Here is a 14528-nt window from a genome sequence, read left to right as displayed (position 1 = left end):
TAAAACCCATGGGGGCGCCTGGGTGACTCAGCCGGTTAAGCGTCTGCCTTTGGCTCAGGTCATGACACCGGGGTCCTGGGATCAAGGCCCGTGTCTGCTCCCTGCTTAGTGGGGAGCCTGCTTCTCCCTCTCCCTCTACTCCTCCCCCCCAACCCCCCGCTCATGCTCTCTCTGTCTTTCTGTCTCTCGCAAATAAATAAATAAAATCTTTTTTAAAAATAATAAATAAAGGCCATGGACAAGAGCTATCCCTTCCATCTCTAAATTCTGATGTTTGTGATTATGAGTTTGAGTACAAAAGAGCTCTACGAGCAGTGAATGTTGATTTCTCCAGACCTTACGAAGGGCTTTTGCACCATATTATTTAAGCTCAAAAGGAATTTAAAAAATTGGAGAATGGGACAGAACTCTGCCCTCAGACCTTGAAACCCAGGTGGAGAGCCACCTAAGCAAACAATAACATTACGAGATACATTCTAAGCACATAAAGATACATATACTGTAGCTTGTAGAAGAGAAAACAAACCTCTCAGCCTGGAGATGCCAGGGGGTGCTTCAGCAAGGAAGAAACACCTGAGCTGGGATTTCAAGGATGGAGGTCACAGTAAGAACATTTCAAACACAGGAAAACATGTGCAAAGTCCCCAAGAGAGGTGAGGGCATGACACACGGAAGGATCTGCAAGGGGAGAACACTGTAGTACAGAATAGACAGGAGAAGTATGTTGCAAAATAAAATGATGGGGACAGAAAAAAAGCCAGATCATGCAGGATCCTGAGGGCTATGGAAAGAGTTCTTGTATTTATCCTAAAAATTATAGAAAGTTGTTGAAGAGCTTTAAGCCAAAGGGAGATATGACCAAGTGTGAATCTTTTTAAAAAAAACGACTCTGATAGGGGCACCTGGGTGGCTCAGTCGGTTAAGTGTCTGACTCTTGATTTCAGCTCAGGTCAGGATCTCAGGGTCGTGAGATAGAGCCCTGCACAGGCCTCCATGCTGGGTGTGGAGCCTGTTTAAGATTCTCTCTTTCCGGGGCACCTAGGTGGCTCAGTCATTAAGCATCTGCCTTCGGCTCAGGTCATGATCCCAGGGTCCTGGGATTGAGCCCCACATTGGGCTCCCTGCTCCGTGGGAAGCCTGCTTTTCCCTCTCCCACTCCCCCTGCTTGTGTTCCCTCTCTCACTGTGTCTCTCTTTGTCAAATAAATAAATAAAATCTTTAAAAAAAAAGATTCTCTCTCTCCCTTTCCCTCTGCCCCTACCCCCAGCCTCGCACACTCTCTCTCTCTCTCAAAAACAAAACAAAACCAAACCACACTGACTATGGCTGTGCAAAAAACAAATTAGAAGGAGAACACAAGGATATAGGGAGATAGCTGGGGGGGTATTGAAGGAGGATCCTGGTTTGGTAGTAGTGCTGTGGGAAGTGGGAATGGAGAGAAGTGGCTGATCAGAGAGGCCCTTATGAGGTAGAGGCAGGGGAACTTGCAAAGGACTGGATAAGAGAGGGAGGGAGGGAGGGAAGGAGGTAGCAAGGATGAATTCTAGGTCTTGATGTACACAACCGGCGGGACGGTCCTAGAGGGTATGCTTAGAGGGCCAGGGCTGGGTTTGACTATATGGAGATGTAGATGGCGTCAGAGTAGAGATGCCAGGTGGCAGCGGGCGGTATGGGTGTGCTGCTCCAAGGCATGAGAGTTGTAAATGCGGAGATAGGATTCCTCAGCAAGTAGTCAGCTGAAGCCACACTTATGTATGAGATCACCTGGAGAGTGTACAAGGAGAAGAGAAGCCTAAGCAAGCCAACATTCAAATGGGTAAAAAAAAAAAAGGATGAATCAGCAAGTGGCTGAGAAGAATAAGGAAGAAAAACAGGAAAATCTTTTCTCAGACGCTGACAAATTGTCTTTCATCAGCTCTGCTTTTAAAAAGAAAACCTGAAAAAGCAAACAAATTGCCACAGCCAAAGAGAACAATTAAAAATGAAGAAACTCAAATACTCCATGTGTATAATGATTATTCCTTGACTTACCAAGAACTGCCTCTATCAAAATTCTTACTTGTTAAGGTAGATTGTTTATTCCTTCATAAAGCTCACACCACATTTCCCTTTAGGTAGACTATACTTCCCCTGACTTTGGGCTTGGCCGTTTGACAACGGATGTGGGCAGATGTGATATATGCCGTGTCCAAGTGGAATCTTGAAATATGCTTTACAGATTGGCTCCTGCTCTCTTGAGTTTCTGTCCTCCACTGTGAGAACAGCATGTCTCTTCCACTGGGATCCTGACATAAGAGGGTACAAAGAGCAGAACCCAACCCAGTGGTGCCCAGCAGAGGCACGGTAATTCAGCCCTCCGACACCATGAGCTAGAAATAAACATTTGTGATTTTTAACCACCGAGCTTTGGGGGCTATTTGTGAGTGCAGCAAACCATGACTAAGCCACTTGTCCACAGTGAGAATTCTTTAAAACTGAATCTAATTATTTTTAACTCCAATAGAAAGAAGCAAAGGTACTCTGTCTAGGACATAGTGCACACCTGGAGCTAGTAAGCAGTTTATAGACATTGTGTCATTTTAATCCTCATGACAATTATGTGCATGATTTTACATGAACAAAATGAGGCTCAGATAAGCTAAGTACATTCCCCACAATCACAAAACTAGCCAAGAATGGAAATGGCACAAAAAATTCATCTGATTCCAAAAGCCAATGCATTCTCTACATCGCCATATGAAAGAGTTTGCTAGAAATCAGACCCCAATCTCCTGCATGGGACGCAAGGGAAAAGCAGGTGAGCCATCAGTGCGGGCTCAGCTCTACTCACATCCGTGGGTCGTTGTGATGCTGTTGAGCAGGCCCAGGGGAAGGAAGCAGATGGAGGACCTCTGCAGCCCGGGATCTGAAATCTCACGTTGCCACAAGCTCTGCCTCTCTCTCTCATCAATGCTACTGCAGCTCAGAACATGGAGGTTGTAAGGTGCAACTCAGTGCTCAAGTCAGATCACACTAAAAATTGGGAACAAAGGTTGCCTTTCATCTCCATCTCTATAGCCATGTAACCCAGGTGACTTTTTTTTAAAAGCTATAATCAACCCCCATGAATTCAGCTTGGTTTTCCCATCTAATCCTTGGTGATGGAAACCACATCTGCCTTCCTGATTCTTGAGACAAAATTAAACCTTTAACATGTCAAACACAAAAGATAGGCAAGATCTATTAATTATTTATCAGTGTCCATTTGTCCATTGAGGAGTTTCGTGCTCTGCCTGGAATTTATCATTGCCTTGTAGATCCCCTGATGGGAGCTGGTGGAGGTGGTGACAGGTAGTGGAAAAGCAGAGGCTTTGAAATTAGACAAGCCTGGCTTTCAATCCTGCTCTGCTTCTTACTAGCTCTGCGACATTGGAACCTTGACTTTATCTCTCCAAACATCAGTTTCCTTGGTGAAAAATGTAGATGAGAAAAGTGAATTCAGTGAGTTGTCTGGAGAGCAAATGAGATGGAATGTTCACTTCTCCGCTGTGGACCACTGGCCTCTGCCTTGAGCTGCAAAGAGACTCAGTGGCCAGGGTGAGAGCCCTAAGAGCAGCATCTTCCGTCAGTGCTTCTTCTCCCCTGTAATGGCACACACAACACTGCATCATCACCATCACCCTCATCATCATTATCATCACCATCACCATCATCACCACCACCATTACCACCACCATCATCATCATCATCACCATCATCACCACCATCATCATCATCACCATCATCATCACCATTATCATCATCATCACCATCACCACCATCATCACCATCATCATCATCACCATCACCACCACCACCATCATCATCACCACCATCATCATCACCATCATCATCATCATCATCACCACCACCATCATCATCATCACCATCATCACCACCACAACCATGATCATCATCATCATCACCAACACCATCATCACCATCATCATCATCACCACCATCATCACCACCATCATCATCACCATCATCACCACCACCACCATCATCATCATCACCATCATCATCATCATCATATCATCACCATCATCATCATCACCACCATCATCATCATCAGCATCATCGCAACCACCACCACCACCATCATCATCATCATCACAGGCACCAACAGTATCTGACACCAAACAGTGAACACCCACTACAACATTTTTCTAAGCTCCTTCCACACATTACCTCTAACTCTATAACCTTGAAGCAAAATAAATTACATTATACTCATTTTAGAGATCAACAAACTGGAAGGTGAAGTGGCTTGCTGAAAATCAGAGTTGGTCCTCCTGATGCCCAGGCTAGTACCTTTCCCACTCACAGCACCACCTCCTGCTCCTGGCTGCTAAGACACATGTCTCTCTCTATGGTTTTCAATGAGACCTCTGGGGGAAAAAATACCACATTTTCCTATCAGGACCACACAAACTCAAAAAAAGTATTGATTGAAAGGCTTGTACACCAAAACCTACAAATCATTGCTGAGAGAAATTAAAGGAGATCTAATTAAATGGAGAAACATTCTGTATTCATGAATTAGAAAGCTCAATATTGTTGAGGTGGTCACTGACATCCAAACAGATCAATAAGTTCAACAACACAAAAAAATCCCAGCAGGCTTTTTACAGACATTGACAAGCTGATCTTAATATTTGCATAGACATGCAAAGAACCTAGAGCAGCCAAAACAATTTGGAACATAGTTGGAGGACTTATACTTCCTAATTGCAAAACTTATCATAAAGCTACAGTAATCAAGACAGTGTGGTACTGACCATAAAGATAAACATATACATCAATGCAATAAAATTGAGAGTCCAGAAATAATCCCTCATATTTATGGTCAATTGATTTTCAACAAATGCACCAAGGCAATTCAAAGGGGAAAGGATAATCTTTTTAAATTATGGTGCTGGAACAACTGGATATCTGCATGCAAAAAAAAAAAAAAAAAATTAATTTATATCCCTACTCACACCATAGCTAAAAATTAACTCCAAATTAATTAAAGCCTAGATGAAAGAGCTCAAACTATAAAAGAATTAGGAGAAAATCTAAAATATCCTAAAATCTAGAGGAGAATCTTTGTGACCTTGAATAGGCAAAGATTTCTTAGATAAGACACCAAAAGCATGATTCAAAAAAGAAAAAATTGACAAAGTGGACCTCAACTAAAACTACATCACACACTCTAGAATCAAAAAGACAGATAATAACAAACATTGGTGAGGATGTGGGGAAACTAGAACCTTCATACATTTCTGATGGAAATGTACAATGGTGCAGCCACTTTGGAAGACAATTTGGCAGTTTCTTAAAAAGCTAACCATGAATTTACCATACAACCCAAGAAGTCCATTCCAAGCTCTTTCCTCAAGAGCCATGACAACATAGGTCCACACAAAAGCTTGTTCATGAATACTCATAGCAGCATTATTTGTAATAGCCCAGAAGTAGAACAGAGCCAAAGATCAGTCCACTGATGTATAGATAAATAAAATGTAGCATATCCATACAATGTAACACCATTTAGCAATAAAAAGTAACAAAATACCCACACGGGCTATAAGTTGGATGAACCTCAGAAACGTTATGTTTTAAGTGAAAAAAAGCCAGACACAAAAGAGCACACTTTGTATGGCTCCATTCGTTCGAAATGTCCAGAAAAGACACAACTATAGAGGCAGAATCCAGCTTTGCGGTTGCCTGGATCCGAGCTGGAACAGGGATGGGCTGCAGACAGGCACACAGGATCTTTGTGGGGTGATGGAAATATTCTAAAACTGGATCGTGGTAATGCTTGCACAGCCTTGGAAATTTACTAAAACTCACTGGATTGTACACTTAGAATAGATAAAGTTTATGGCAAATAAATTATACTTCAAACAATCTATTTTTAAGAGGTCTTACTTCTTGTGCAAAACATCTCAGACAAGGTGGAGGAGGAAGCCTGGGTGGTCTGCCAGCCCAGCCTTCCCCACTTCCCGGTCTCCAGCAAGGACACGTGAGCCCCTGTCTCGCAGTGCCAAGAGCTATTTCACCAGGAGCCTGCAGCAGCTGTGTCCAACTCCTCCACCTTAGTGACTCTTAACAGCCCCGATTCAGGCCTCTGGCAGCAAAGCTCACCTTGCAGAAATACTGTAAGAGTTATAAATACTTTAGGTCCTTGGGGAGCCCTGTCAGTTCTCTGCTGTGGCACCAGTGACCTAGGGCAAGGAAAATTCTATTCCTAGGCACACTGCGTGTCCGTGAGCATGCTCTGTTAATACACGCTCTCTTTCATGGCATGGTTTGGACTCTGAAGACATCCACGCTCTCCTAAAAGCTAATTCCTATAAGCTAATTGTAGCCAATATCCCTGAAAAACAGGTGAAGGCCCATAATTAAAACTGAAGCCCATTCACCATGTGGAGGACCTGGGGGACTTGATTTTAGAGCAATTCCATCCTTCTCAACCTGGGCAGCATCATGAAGCCACCTGGTAAACTTTTTAAAAATACTATACCTGGGGGCGCCTGGGTGGCTCAGTTGTTAAGCATCTGCCTTCGGCTCAGGTCATGATCCCAGGGTCCTGGGATCGAGCCCCACATCGGGCTTCCTGCTCGGCAGGAAGCCTGCTTCTCCCTCTCCCACTCCCCCTGCTTGTGTTCCCTCTCTTGCTGTCTCTCTCTCTGGCAAATAAATAAATAAAATGTTTAAAAAAAAAAAAATACTATACCTGGGCACCACCACCACCCAGCCCCTCCACTCCTGCCCTGGCCACACACACACACACACACACACACACACACACACACACACACACACACATGGATTTAACTGGCCCGGAATGCGGCCTGGGCATCAATATTTTAAGTTCTGCAGTGATTCTAACCACCAGTTTTAGAAGGAGATGGTGTCAAAACAAGGTCTTTCACCAGTAACACTCCAGCCTTAGAATGCACTTCTCCCTGAACAAGGGCCTTCTCCTTATCTAGTAAGAGCAGCAGCTACATAAAGCCAGCTGATGATGGACCCCAGGAAGTTGTCATTTGCCGTGTAGATGCTGCCAATTTATCTCAGTTTATCCCAAATGAGTTCATGTTAAGTGTATTGATCTGGACGTCCTTAATCACGACACCCGGAAGAAGGGCTCAGGCTAATAACAACTGGTAGCAGAGAGGCTAAAAGAAAAAGATAGTCTTTATTATCAGTGTTCAAGAACTTCCCTCTAGACCAGGGACCAAGAATGAAACCAATCAGGACCTAGTACAATAGTAACACAATATTAAATATTTAAGGCAATCGAGCATTAATCTTTGACCGTGAGTGATCACGAGAATTTAGGACAGAGTTTCCTGCGAACTTGAGTGGACAAAAAAGCTTTGTGGATGAGGCAGAGTTCCAGCTGGGCCTTGCAAGATTGACAGAATTTTAATTGGGGAAATGAAGGGACAATAAAAAATCATCACCAATAACAATCATTGCATAGTGCTTCCCGTAAAGCGAGCACTTCCAAGCGTCATTTGATTTAAACCTCAAAACCACCTTATAGTCCTCATTTTACAGATGAGGATATGCGGGCTTGAAGAGGTTTTAAAATGTATCCACACTCCCAGTCCGTAAGCAAGATTTGACCCAGGTAACGTGACTCCAGGATCCGGGCACCCAGGCCAAAGCAGAGAGACGGACAGGAATCCGTCACTTGTGTGATACCAGGCAAGGAATCTGCTATGCCCGGAATCCACTTGTCACTGGGGCCCAGAGAAGAAAACTGCCCACATGGGACAAGGTCAGACCATCCGCGTGGCTCTGACATGCCAGGACCAGAAAGGGGGGTACCCCAGATACTAAGCCAGCTGCAACAGAGAGCTGAATCCAAAACCAACTCAAATGAGATTTCCTTTTTTCAAAATGCAAGATAAGAGAAGCCCTGGAGGAGGTGAGCATGACTAGGGAAGCACAGGTCTGGAGATTCTCAAGGAGTGAGGTTTGGCCAGAGGCCGTGGGAAAAGCTGAGAGCTGGGCTGGGAGAGGACTCACTAAACGCGAGTCTGTGTTCTGCCCATCAGGACCCCAACAGGGCTGTGTGCAGTTCCCAGAGAGCTCAGGACAGTGAAAGCAAACAGCTGAGTGCTGAGCGCGCCTTCCTTGGCGGAACTACGTGATTCAAAATACCTAGTTGTAAAGTAACCCACTGTTATTGGGTGCCTGGTGTATGTTTTAACCCTGGGAGCGCCCCCCGTGTAGTGTCTGTGAAAGGTACACAGAATGCGGGATCCCCGCCTGCAAGGAACAAATGCTGGTTGGAGAGAGAAGGAACACACACGTAGAGAGAATGATCACCACACATCATCAGATCCCAATTAACAGAAGACTAGGAAGAAAGAAAAAAAAAGGAAGCAAGCAAGCAAGGAAATGAGGGAGAGAGAGAAAGGGGGGGGGAAGGAGGGAAGGGGAGGGAGGGAGAAGGAGAAGGAGGGAGGGAGAGAGAAAGGGAGGGAGAGAGGGGGAGAAGAAGGGAGGGAGGGAGGAAGAGAGAAGGAGGGAGAGGGCAAGAAGGGAAGAAAAGAAAGAAGAGAAGGAGAGAGAAACCCACCTTCACAAAAGACATTCATCCAGGGTGGTGGTCATCAAAGTGTGAACGCGCACCATCCGCATCAGAGTCCCCCAAGGGGCCTTGTCACAGGACAAACGCTTTGAAGTGGGACTTCAGAGCTGGAGCCATCGGAGGAATTCCCCGGAGGACTCTTGGGCAGCCCGAAGTCTGCTGACTACTGGTGTGTGCACTGCCGGGGGTCAGTCCACACGCTCGGCCCCTGCACCGGCCGCTCCATCTCCAGCTACCAACTGAACAGGACAATCTCGTGTTCGGAATGGTGAGCCTGAAGCTAGGCGAAGTCTTGAGCCATCAGATAAGGGTGAAATTACATTCACAGGAAAGCATGGTCTTCGGAGTGAGGCAGATTCTAACTCAAATCCCACTTCCACTTCTTCAGCCACGAGATTTTAGGCACATTACTTAAACCCGGTAAGCGTCAGGTGTCTCATCTGTAAAATCCTCAAGAGACTGTTGACCGTGATCATCAGGCAGGACCCGCTTCTGCCTCACAGCTGCCTTTCATTTGCTGGCTTTGAAGCCTGGCCATCTTAGAAGAATTCTTCAAGGGCTAACCCTAGTTAGACATCAAAAATGTAATGCCCTTAAGGATTTCATCTGTTTGATCTCACTCATTGCTTAGAACATTCTGCTGACACCATGGCCTCCAAGCCTTCCCACATCACTTCTATCAGAAATACACACACACATCCCTCTACACCCTCTTTATTCCTGTGGGCTCAAATGCATCCTTCAACGTCCTGCTCAAGCATCACCTCTACTTTAAAATCTTCCCGGACCCCACACCCCTGCCCCACCTCAACCATACCCACTGCCTATGACTGCTCACAGAACCTGAACCTGAACGAGCTCCACAGGTCTGCTGTCTCTCCCCACGGGATGATGGATTCCCCAAGGAGAAATACTTACTGATCTCTGTAACCCCAGCACTTAATATCATGCCTACTACATAGAAGCACTCTGTAATTTGTTGGGTTCATATATTCCATATGTAAAATACGAAATTATGAAACTGATTTTTTAAAGTGTTACAACTTACTACTCATACCATAGTTTTCAAAAGCCAGTTTAAGTCAGGGAAAAAAATAATCACACCAGTTTAGTATGTTGGGATTTTAAAATATCTGAATCACAATTGCTCAGCTTGATCAAAGGAAGATTTTCCACCATTGAAAATATTAACAAGACTGTCTCTGACTCTGAAGGCAATTCCCGTCAATGCAGCAAGCACTGATCAAGTATAAAACACTAAGCTAGGCCCTGTGATTTGTAATTCTACAAAAAGAATCCTTCCAAAATCACAGATGGAACCTCCGAAGGTGCTGACCTCCTGGGTGGCTGATGGGCTTTGCCCCGGACCATCTCCTGGTGGCGGCCTTTTTACTGGAGTTCTGATAATAAGCAGCAAAAGCCACATTCCTGTACCTGGGCATGACCCAAGCTTTCCTTGCTGTCCAAATCCAAATTGCCCCCTTTATGAATCACTGTCCATGACCTTTTCCTGCCATTTCTTCTGCCTGAGTTTACCTTTTCCATTCAAACCATTAGTGGCCACTTTCAAAATTCTACTCAAATAATAGCTACCATTTCCTGAGTGGATCTATGGGCCAAGCACCCCATTAGAGGTTTTATGTACAAGCTCTCACTTTAAATCCCAACAACACTATGATACAGGTACTATAAGTACACAAGTCACTTGGTAAGTGATGGAGCCAGGGGCACCTGGGTGGCTCAGTTGGTTAAGCGTCTGCTTTCAGCTCAGGTCATGATCCCAGGGTCCTGGGATTGAGCCCTGCATTGGGCTCCCTGCTCAGCATGGAGTCTGCTTCTCCCTCTCCCTCTGCTTCTTCCCCTGCTTGTGCTCTCTCGCTTGTGTTCTCTCTCTCAAATAAATAAAATCTTTAAAAATAAAATAAGTGATGGAGACAGACGTGACTCCAAACCCCAAGCTCTGAACCACAGAGGCACACATACCTTCAGGAGCTCGTTAAATCTTCACATATTACCCTGTGGATGAGGTATTAGTCCATTTTACAGATGAGGAAACCAAGGCTCAAATGGATGAATTCCAAATTATAGAAGCCACTCCAGCGACTTAGCCACCTCAGCTCTCTGCTGGCAGCCGTCTGGCCAACACAGACAAGACTGTGGCCAGCTAGCGGGAGGGCAGAGCTGAGATGAGAGGTGGCTGGACATACAATCAAGCCTCGCTAATGGATCCGTGGTCTTTTCAGTCCCAGGAGGCATGAAACCGTGATTTTTTACTTTAGTTAGTGTAACTTCTCTACGTTTAACTCTACTCGCAAACAACCCGAGCAGTCCTATCTCGTACAAGAATGAACAGCACAGGTGAGACCATGAAGTAACGTGGTTGGCTTTTTAAAAACTCACATGCCAAAGTTTATTCATCCAAATGAGAACAATTCCTTTCAAAAGAGTCATCTCAGGGGAAAGGAAGTTGCCAGTAAATAGGCAACCAAAGGGGAGGAGATTGACGTACTTACAAATTGCAAATATGTGTAATTACAGTATTAACCAAGCGCTGAACAGTATTTTGGAATGAGCAAAGTACATCATTCTGCAAGCGCAGTTGCTCCAAGGGACAGGACGTAGCTCAAGGGACAGGTAGGAAAAGTATTTACTCCTAGTCCCATCCACACTGCAAGCTGTTGTTCTCTCAGCACACGGGCAGCTCATTCTGGACATTAGTGAGTAATCGGCTTCCTACCCGGGAACTAACAGCCTTGAAACCAGCAGATAAAATCCCAATTCTCAGCAAAATGAGGACCCAAATCCCCAGGCAAGTCATATGCCAGAGTCTACCTTTGGCCTCAGATTTTCCCATTCCCCGCCACGACTGGGCTGAGACGTACTAGACCCTCTCCTGGGACCAGGTCAACAGTTCAGCTAAGGCAGCACATTTCCATACCCAGTTCCCGACCCATGCCCAGCACTGCCGCCCAGATTATGACATAGTGGAAGTGAGTCATAAGACCACGCTTACTCACCACAAGCCATGAAATGGGGGGAAATTGCAAAAAAATTCTCCCTTTAGAGCTTTGCTATTTCTCCTCCTGTGAACAAATTGATATTTGTGATTATTATGTAACCATGGAAGGATCACATTAGCACCAAGAAGATTTACCTGGGTTTAAGAAGAAAATAGGGTGGGGTGCCTGGGCAGCTCAGTCAGTTAAGCGTCTGACTCTTGATTTTGGCTCAAGTCATGATCTCAGGATCGTGGACTTGAGCCCTGCATCAGGCTCTGCACTCAGCACAGAGTCTGCTAGAGATTCTCTCTCCCTCTCCCTCTGCCCCTGCCCCCGCGTGCTCTCTCTCTAAACAAATAAATAAAACCTTTTTAAAAAACAGTAGAAGGAAGAGAAGGAGGAGGAAGAGGAGGAGGAGGAGGAAGAGGAGAAGGAGAAGAAGAAGAAGAAGAAGAAGAAGAAGAAGAAGAAAAAAGTAAAGACCCTCAGAATTCAAATCTGAGGGTCTTCGCCTCAAGCTGACCTGTGACCTCCACCAACGGAGCTGAGGAGATGAGAGGAAAGTTCTGGTTGACCCTGTTGAGCTTGGACTAAACACACTGTTGACCCCTTTTCCCCTGCATACGAGAGTGAATATCCGGATCAACACCTTGGGCTTTTAGCTCATATAACACACATAAAGCTGTAGAGAGACACTGAATCCAAAGAAAGAACAAACTGGCCTTTGAAGAAATCTGAAAAGCAATTAAAACCTTTGCTGTAATTTCTTTAAAGGGCACCAAGGGAGCATTCCATTCATGATAATAAGAAAACTCCTCCGGACTGCCTTTCCCCATCCTCTTCCTACTCTCTCACAGAGCGCAGACACGCTCCATAGGGTTGTGTCCCACACTCCCCATCTGCCCAAACACGTTCTCTCAGACCTCAGCCTGCATTGGCTCTCATCCCCCTTCCTGCTTCCCTTTCTCAAATGCCCTCCTTTCCCTCCAGGACTTCTCTGTCCTTGCCAGGGAGCTCATCACTCAGTTCCACTCTCTCCTCATGATAGGATCCCGCACATCATGAACAAAAGCAGCCACCCACCCAAGAAGCCTACTTCCTTCTAGAAGGCCGGGGGAAAGGAAAGCTTCTGAATGTGAATATGTTGTTTTTTGGGGTTTTTTGGGGGGGGGTTGGTCTTTATCTCATTTGCTCACTAAAATATAGACTGAAATGTACGGAAGGAGGCTGATGTGACTTTGGGACAATTTACCTAAACTCTCCGGCCTCGGCCTCTTTATCTATAAAATAAGGTAACAGTAACACCTTCATCACAAGGATGTGGTGATGATTAAATGAGAAAATATGCTTTGTCATAAGAAATAATAAGAAAACTATGAACTGTTCCATGAAAATGATTCTCAGTCCTGCTGGCTTTAATTCTTTACATTGGTTTGGATATTATATATGCATCATTCTCAATCATAATAGAAGGTTTAAGAAGATACTTAGAGATATAAAATGGTCTGTTTTCCAAATTGTCCACTTTGTTTGAAATAGATTTTTTTTTTGGTTATTTGCTTTTTTATGGAAAATCAGTTGACTTACAATGTTACATTAGTCTCAGGTATATAATGTAGTGATTTGACAATTCTGTACATTTCCCAGTGCTCACCACAATAAATGTAGTCACCATCTGCCAAGTTGGTCACTCTTGACAATCTTGGCTAGAATATTAAAGATTAGTCACCTTTGCCTGTGTAATGAGTCACCTGATTCTACCAACCTGTTTTGGTGACCTCCATAAAGTGGAATCCGGAATCTTTCGACCATTAATTCTCAATCTGAATTTCTAATTCTCAGACTCAAGCTCCACATAAAATTTCCAAACCTTAGCTATCCATAGCACAAAAGGTATTTCTGATCTGATCCCCTTTTAAAAAGAGACTCCGATTCACTTTGCATTGTAGAAATCAAGATTCCTGCATCCCCGAGTTTCTAATGAACAACATGCAAAGGCATCAGACCCAGGTTATAAGAGGGCTCAGTTAGAAGGAACGAGAGTGTAAGAATCAAGGACCAAAGGAACAAGTCACTAGAGTACTTACACAAAAATACCAAATCTATTCCTTCTAAAATAGATGAAAAAAATTGTGAGTATATGTGAATCCAATGCTCTCCAGTGAAAAAGATGCCAAAGTAATCCCTTCAAGATTCCATGTGGGAAGGTGTCAGTGTGAATAAGTCAGAGGTTGGGTAAAAGGGGACCTAAATAAAAGTCACAAAGTGATATGCAAGCTAACGGATGGTGGCACCTAGGATCTCCTTTATTTTTGAGCTTCCCGTTTGGGATGTCGGTACCCACAGGTGGAAGAAGAACCGGACAGCTCCTGCAGCACCTACTCAAGAAAGACAGCTGGCAGTGAGTATCTTTTCCCACCCCCAACCCCTGGATTGGAGGAGCATTGCCTTTTAATGGAGATGGTTCCCACCTGCCTATTGGCTAGCTCATCACTGGACTGAGGGAAGAAGGTGGATGAGAAAGATGAGCAGAAGCAGCTGGGAAGAGATTTTTAATAAGACTATTGAACTGCTCTCTTTGCCAGATTCCATACCAAGCAGATAATCAGCAACAAATTTAATTTCCCTTGGTCTTCTCTAATGAAGATATGCCATCTTTTATAGAACATACAGGTTTAAATAGGTGGGTTGCCTAGAGAGCTCACAAATTCTGGATAACCCCAGGATTTCCTTATATGAGAGTTTTCCCTTAGATTATCCACACCATCATCAACAACCATAGCTAAAAATGAAATAACAAAACCTGGATTCCATTCCCAAAGAGGCATTCAGCTCTGCCCAAACTGGTAAGAAACTATGAGCTCCAACTGATCACGTGCTCAAATTGGAAGACTTAAACTTGACATCAAAACCCA

The 14528-nt window shown here is 44.5% G+C and overlaps 1 protein-coding gene and 1 long non-coding RNA gene across 3 annotated transcripts in view; one reads left to right on the top strand and one right to left on the bottom strand.

Annotated features, from left to right (window-relative positions):
• MGST3 (microsomal glutathione S-transferase 3) overlaps positions 1-14528 on the top strand; it is a 203524-nt gene that overhangs the window by 127042 nt on the left and 61954 nt on the right. The window lies entirely within an intron of this gene.
• Positions 1-14528, bottom strand: part of LOC118549305 (uncharacterized) — a 165899-nt gene that overhangs the window by 111136 nt on the left and 40235 nt on the right. The window contains exons 3-4 of one of the 2 annotated variants that reach the window (XR_013449973.1): positions 8603-9179; positions 2831-3621 (exon numbers count right to left, since the gene is read on the bottom strand). This is a non-coding gene — a long non-coding RNA (uncharacterized LOC118549305). The remainder of the gene's footprint in view (positions 1-2830; positions 3622-8602; positions 9180-14528) is intronic. The other variant, XR_004924027.2, reaches the window with a different exon arrangement.

Source organism: Halichoerus grypus, chromosome 7 (genome assembly GCF_964656455.1).
Source record: "Halichoerus grypus chromosome 7, mHalGry1.hap1.1, whole genome shotgun sequence".
Classification (NCBI taxonomy): Eukaryota; Metazoa; Chordata; class Mammalia; order Carnivora; family Phocidae; genus Halichoerus; species Halichoerus grypus.
The sequence above is the reverse complement of the archived record's forward strand: the minus strand, read 5'-3'. Positions and strand labels throughout refer to the sequence as shown.